Source organism: Mus caroli, chromosome 10, assembly GCF_900094665.2.
Source record: "Mus caroli chromosome 10, CAROLI_EIJ_v1.1, whole genome shotgun sequence".
Taxonomy (NCBI): Eukaryota; Metazoa; Chordata; class Mammalia; order Rodentia; family Muridae; genus Mus; species Mus caroli.
In genome coordinates this window covers 29,127,111-29,133,558 of record NC_034579.1, presented here as the reverse complement: position 1 = coordinate 29,133,558, position 6,448 = coordinate 29,127,111, and positions in this window count along the sequence as shown.

The following is a 6,448-nucleotide window of genomic DNA, read 5'->3' as shown; positions in this document are numbered from 1 at the left end:
CTCAACAGAGGAATGGATACAAAAAATGTGGCACATTTACACAATGGAGTACTACTCAGTTATTAAAAACAATTAATTCATGAAATTCTTAGACAAATGGATGGATCTGGAGGATATCATCTTGAGTGAGTTAACCCAATCACAAAAGAATACACATGATATGCACTCACTGATAAGTGGATAAGCCCCACCTGGAGATCCATCCCATAAGCAACCACCAAACCCAGACACACTATAGTAGAGGCCAACAAGGGCTTGATATCAGGAGCCTGATATAGCTGTCTCCTGAGAGGCTCTGCCAGTGCTTGACTAATACAGAAGTGGATGGTCACAGTCATCCACTGGATGGAGCACAGGGTTCTCAATGAAGGAGCTAGAGTAAGTACCCAAGGAGCTGAAGGGGTTTGCAGCCCCAGAGGAGAAACAACAATATGAACTATCGAGTAACCCCAGAGCTCCCTGAAACTAAACCACCAATCAATGAAAACACATGGAGGAACTCTTGTCTCTAGCTGCATATGTAGTAGAGGATGACCTTGTTGGTCATCAGTGGGAGGCAAGACCTTTGGTTCTGTGAAGGCTCTATGCCCAGTATAGGGGAATGCCTGGGCCAGGAATCAGGAGTGGGTGGGTTGAGGAGTAGGGGGAGTGGGGAGAGAATAGGGGATTTTTTGAGGGGAAACTAGGAAAGGTAATAACATTTGAAATGTAAATAAAGAAAATAAATTTTTAATTATTCACTAAGAAAAAAATAAAATACTGTTTTAAAAAAATGTGTAATTTCCTTTAGTGTGATAAAGTAGAAGAGTTGAAAATTTCAGACGTCTTCTAAACATTGATTCTAGAAGATTATGCTAGTGATCTACAAATTTATACAAAGGTAAGTCATATAAGCTAAAGGCAAAAATATGGTGTATGGAAATTTATTTCATTTTATTATACTTAAGTCTTTAGTAGCAAACCAATATGTACATAAAAGAATTAAGAGAATATGTTTTAAAAATCAAAGATTTACCTTTGCCTAACCAATCAACTTTATAGGGCAGTCGTTGTGCCATATTTTCTGTTCAAAAAATATAAGCAATATATGGGTTCAATTTATTGGCATGAAATAGCTTTTTCATAGGAAAGAAAACATAAGAAGCAGTTGGATATTGCTCTTGAGACCATAAAGTAGCATTTATTTGCTGTTCTTTATGGTAAAGGCTACAGTGGATTTCTTCAGCCTTCCATACCACTCACTGTATAAAGGCAAAGAATATGCAAGGCTAAATTTTCTATGTGCACCGGAATCCTTTAATCTTCAGTTATCGATGTCAAATACTTAATGTTGATTTTATGTGCCAAACTTTACCAATGGTTATCAAAATGATATTTGAGGGAAAATAGTATGTGTAAGATAACTTTCCTTGTGGTGAAAAATGAAAAGGAAACCTTCACCTGCTGATGCACCTGAATGAGCACCTGATCCTGAACCTGAGGTTTGGGGGTAGAAAATGATCAAAATCACTTACTTTTTGCATTGATTAATTGTTTAAAAGTGTATTATCTAATGTCAAGGGAAATGTAAAATATTTTTTCATTAAATTAGGAGGTCACATGAAATTTTGCATCGTATTTATAATTATATTCGACCTTGCAATAAGAAATGATTCATATTTGTAATCTTTAGTTTTCACATTTGGTCAAAGTGTGATAAATGGTACAGGGACACACAATTAATACAGAATGTTTATAACTTTTAGAACTGAAAACACTGAAATATTTTATCAAGAAATTGAATTAGTGAACCACTGATGGAACAGAATGAAGGCAATGTACGACTGATGCTTTGTTCATAATTGTGTTTCTTGCCCTGATAAACAATGTATCTAGTGCCATCTACCAACTATCTCCTCTCATATTTTCGTTCCTGAGGTCCCTAGATGTACATAATAGTGCTTCACATAGTTAGGACAAGGCAAATGACCTAGAAAAAAATCTGATAAGTATGGAAATATCTTTTTGTTTTGAAAGAAATGAGTATCATTATCATGATCTCTAAACCTAATCATCATTGACTCAGGTGGGCAATTACCTGGGGGAAAATTGTCTTCAGTGTTAGATGGTGATGATACCAATAAAAAAGTCACATACGTCAAACATTGCATGACATATAGTGTCACTTTGTGAGAAACAAACTCCTTTGAGTGATGTGCTATTCTGACGACATATGAAATTATCAAATTTAGACCTGATTATTTATTAAAGGAGTAATGAAGTAGAAAGGAGAAAAAGTGAGAGAGCAAGAACTGGAAAGGAATTTCGTACAGATCATGTCAATGTAAAAGTATTAAATAATTATTAAATAAGGATAAGAGGTAAAATGTTTATATGAGCAGAGAAAATGATAAAATGCTAAGTATTCTATCAACATACATAAAAATATGTTTAAAAAGTCATGATGGACTTATTTTCATGTGTTTCTGGGGTTGTTTGTAAACCAGCTTCTCTCTTGAGTCAACCCATTGCCCCTCACATCCCTTACCCAGTGCCTGGCCTGTTGTGGGCACTCAATAAATATTAAACAATTGTGGTACAAACTGTATTCAAACACGTGAAATTCACAGAGATCAATCATATTGTTCTTATCATTTAAAATTTATTGAGGGTCAACAACAAGACTTAATCTACATGTGCAAATTAATCACACATCACACAAATCATTAAACAGAGTTGGATCAAGTCGGCCTTTAGTTTTACTCTATTGAATTTTTAAAGGTTAAATTTGACATATCAGGAAATATAAATACAATTATTAAGATATGGAGGATTGTCTCAGAAATCACTGTTCTCAGATATCTTTAACAATCTCTTAAAACTACAGGATAAATCTACAATAATTTCACAAAGCAGATTAAAAAACAATATACACGTGTAGATGATGGAAGTCTACTGCAATAGAGGAAAGTAATGTATCACATACAAAGGACTTATTTTCCACCTGCTCTGACAAATTTCAAAGCTTTTACAATTATATGGTAACAGTATTTTCAGAATCACATCCAATCCAAAGAAAGACAGAAATCCTTCAGGTACTATATACAGATTAGATTACTCATGAGGGTTGCAATGTTTCCAAACCTATGGCAAAACTGAATTTCTTTTTAGAGGAAATTAACTTTGACACAGTTTTGATCTATACTCTCCAATTTTACCCTTCATAAGTTGAGTAATTTTGTTTAAATTCATATCCTTAGCTAATTAGATATCAAATGTTTTTTAAAAACTAATTGTCATGTTTCAGATTATTTGGTTTGTAAAGTCATATTTATTTTCTTTCTTTTTTCTCATAGTTATTTTCTTTCTTTCTTCTCATATTTATTTTCTAAGAGGATAGAACACTATGCTTAATAATTCGGTGATCACTTTTAGACTATCTTTGAGGTAACGAACTGTTCATAAGCATTTAAGATTATAAAGTATGGTTTTCAATCTAATGTTATAATTAAAAACCAGGAGGTTTCCTTGACAAATTCTCCTAAAAATAACAATGTATTACTGTAAAATATATTTCATTTAATAACTTTTGGTCAGAATTTTTTCCTTTGAAAAAAGTATTAGCCTTTTGTAGTTCCCAAACTTTGTAAATGTGTTCTAAAAGCTAGGATAAGGCATACTTTCCTGAATATGGCATATCATTTGACCTAATTAAATAATTATTTAATTTTTCTTCCATTTGACATTGTTAATAAGTTCTTACTTAACTTATGTGCAATTAGTGAACTTAACTATAATTTCCATATTCTTTCCATATACCATTCACCACACAGGACTTTTCCTTGATGATTTCTACTTTAAAATATATAAGGGAAAGTCTTAATCTAACTTCTGAAATAATTTCATACCTTCATTGTTAGAAATTTGACATGTAGACTATTCCTTTATCTTCACAGTGTGTTGGGCACACGTTATTAAATTCTCAGTCAGCTAATATTCCTTTCTTGACATTTTCTCTGTGTTTGCAATCAACTAACCTTTTGTAAAATTGAGTATTTGCTGTTTATAGGCCACAGTGATAGGCTCTTAGAACAAATTCTAAAGAAGACATCAATAATGTCATGAACCAAGTGAGTGAAGAAATAACAACTTGCAAATGATTGATTCATAGCTATTTTTTCCACTTTTTCCCTGTTGCAGAGCAACTTACTCCAAGCTTATCATTGAGACCCAGAAGAATTGTGTTAATTGGTCTCTTCTTGTACATCACAGCACTTCCTGAGAGTGGGTGTTTTGCCTCCCTCAACTAGGACTAAGAAAATCACATCAGTCTGTTCCTTCTGAAAAAGAATGAAGTGTTATTTAAGACTGTGGGTCTATTTTGAAAAAGAACACATTCAAAAACCATATAATCTCAGTAAGTTAAATTCAACAACTAGTAATTTTCAGTAATGAGCATTACATCAATGAACTACAGTGCACTCTTTCAAATACATCATGAGAATTATAGTGACACAGCATGTGTCTGATAGTTTTATTTTTGGCATGCCTGTTCTCCCCGTAAGCACAGTCATATCAGGTGGAGGAAACATGTTGTAAGAACCATCCTACATATAACCTTGTTATTGGTTTCCCAATCAAATGGCTTTTAAATGTAATGGGATACAAAATCTTTCTTAACTCTCAAATCTATCATCAACCCAACATAAGATCTGCATGAAAAAAATAAAATAAACCACTATAAATTAAAATAAAAATCACATTTATTTTAGTTCTGTAGCTCTTAGGCCTTCAAGTGATAAAAGCTCTTCTTCTCAATTAGACTCACTGGAAATTAATTCCACGTTTTCCAAATAATGTATTTCCCATAATGTAAAGTAGTGCTGAGTTAATTTATTCATGCATAGCTGGGATGCATCTACATCAAGATGTTCAACGTGCACAAATAGATTTAGGCCATACTGCATATTGAAATCTGATAGGAATTAGAACAATCATGGTGTATTAAATAAAGATTTCCACAAGTTAAAACTTAAATGAGTGAAAAATGAATCTCTGATTATATTTAATTAAATATAAACTCATTTTAGATAATGAATATTTCTAAAGCTAACTAAACCTACCTACATAAAAGTGAAAAGACAACAGAGTCTTAAAACATCCTCTTAGGAATAAATAAATATAGAATTCCATCATGAAACATTGAACAAAGTAGGTTTGTTTTTGTTTTTTGTTTTTTGTTTTTACATGGAATATCCTGGCGTGTTTTTTTTTTTTAATATTTTTTTGGCTTTAATCATGTCTTAAAATACCTATTTTAATCATCAAGTATTTGTGTTAGCTATACCAACAAAAGAGCATTATATTTAAATATATGATTTTCTTTTATATTTGTAGTTTAATATATGAGGGTGCACTGTCACAATTAAAATCAAAATCTTTTATAGAAATTATACCAATAATTGTACTTTGTTTTATATAAGCCAACAAACAAAAAACCCTGAGTTTTCATAAGATTAAAAATGTAAGTTTAGGAAAATTATAGTAAAATTCACCTGAAATAATAAGTTCGCAAACTAATGGGCCATTGTCCATTTGAGGAAACATCAATGAGTTAATAAAAGTGATACTTTCAGAAATAAACAGTCAGTATTTCTGTCAATCATGTTAGGTACCACTGTATTTATTGTGTTGTCTCTATTATTAGCCAGTGTACTTTTAACATGTTATAGTGATTTAAAACATCCTGCAAGGGTGGGGATGTTGCTTAATTTTGCACTATTTGCCTGGCATGCTTTAGACCTTGATTAATAAAACAAACAAGCAACAAAAAGCAAAGCAAGTTCTGATAAGTAATTTTATGTCTAGAAGACAGAAAATCATGAAGCCTGGTGAATTAAAGTATGCTTTGACAACTTATCAAAGTTGTTTTTGTGAAAAAAGAGCTCAATGTGAATATATACAGTTTGGGCATTTATAATTTGTTTCATCCTTTATACATATAACTTTTTATTTGGGCTACATAATACCTAAGTGAGAAAAGCAGATTGGAAATGATTGTCTTCATTTTGGCTTAAGAAATTTACATTCTGAAAGCTGTATAAATGAGCAAGCCAAAACACAATGCTGTGTTTGTGCTTTATATTTCCAACACTAACACAGTCATTTTGTTCAGATCGATCTGCTTGAAATATTGCATTGCCTCTTATAATTGTGGATGGTAACCAGACACCAAAATAAGGACAAAAGCTTTAATGATATAACTATCATATTATTGTCATTTTTCAAAGCTCCCAAATCCTTAATATTTTCATTTAGTTGAGTTTTAAGAAAAGGCACAATATCATTTTCAATGATTTAAGACAGTGGTCAAGAGCATGTTTAAAACATATTGTAGAGTGATAATGTGGTATTCCGGTATAGTGATATATCTATGTGTGTGTGTGTGTGTGTGTGTGTGTGTGTGTGT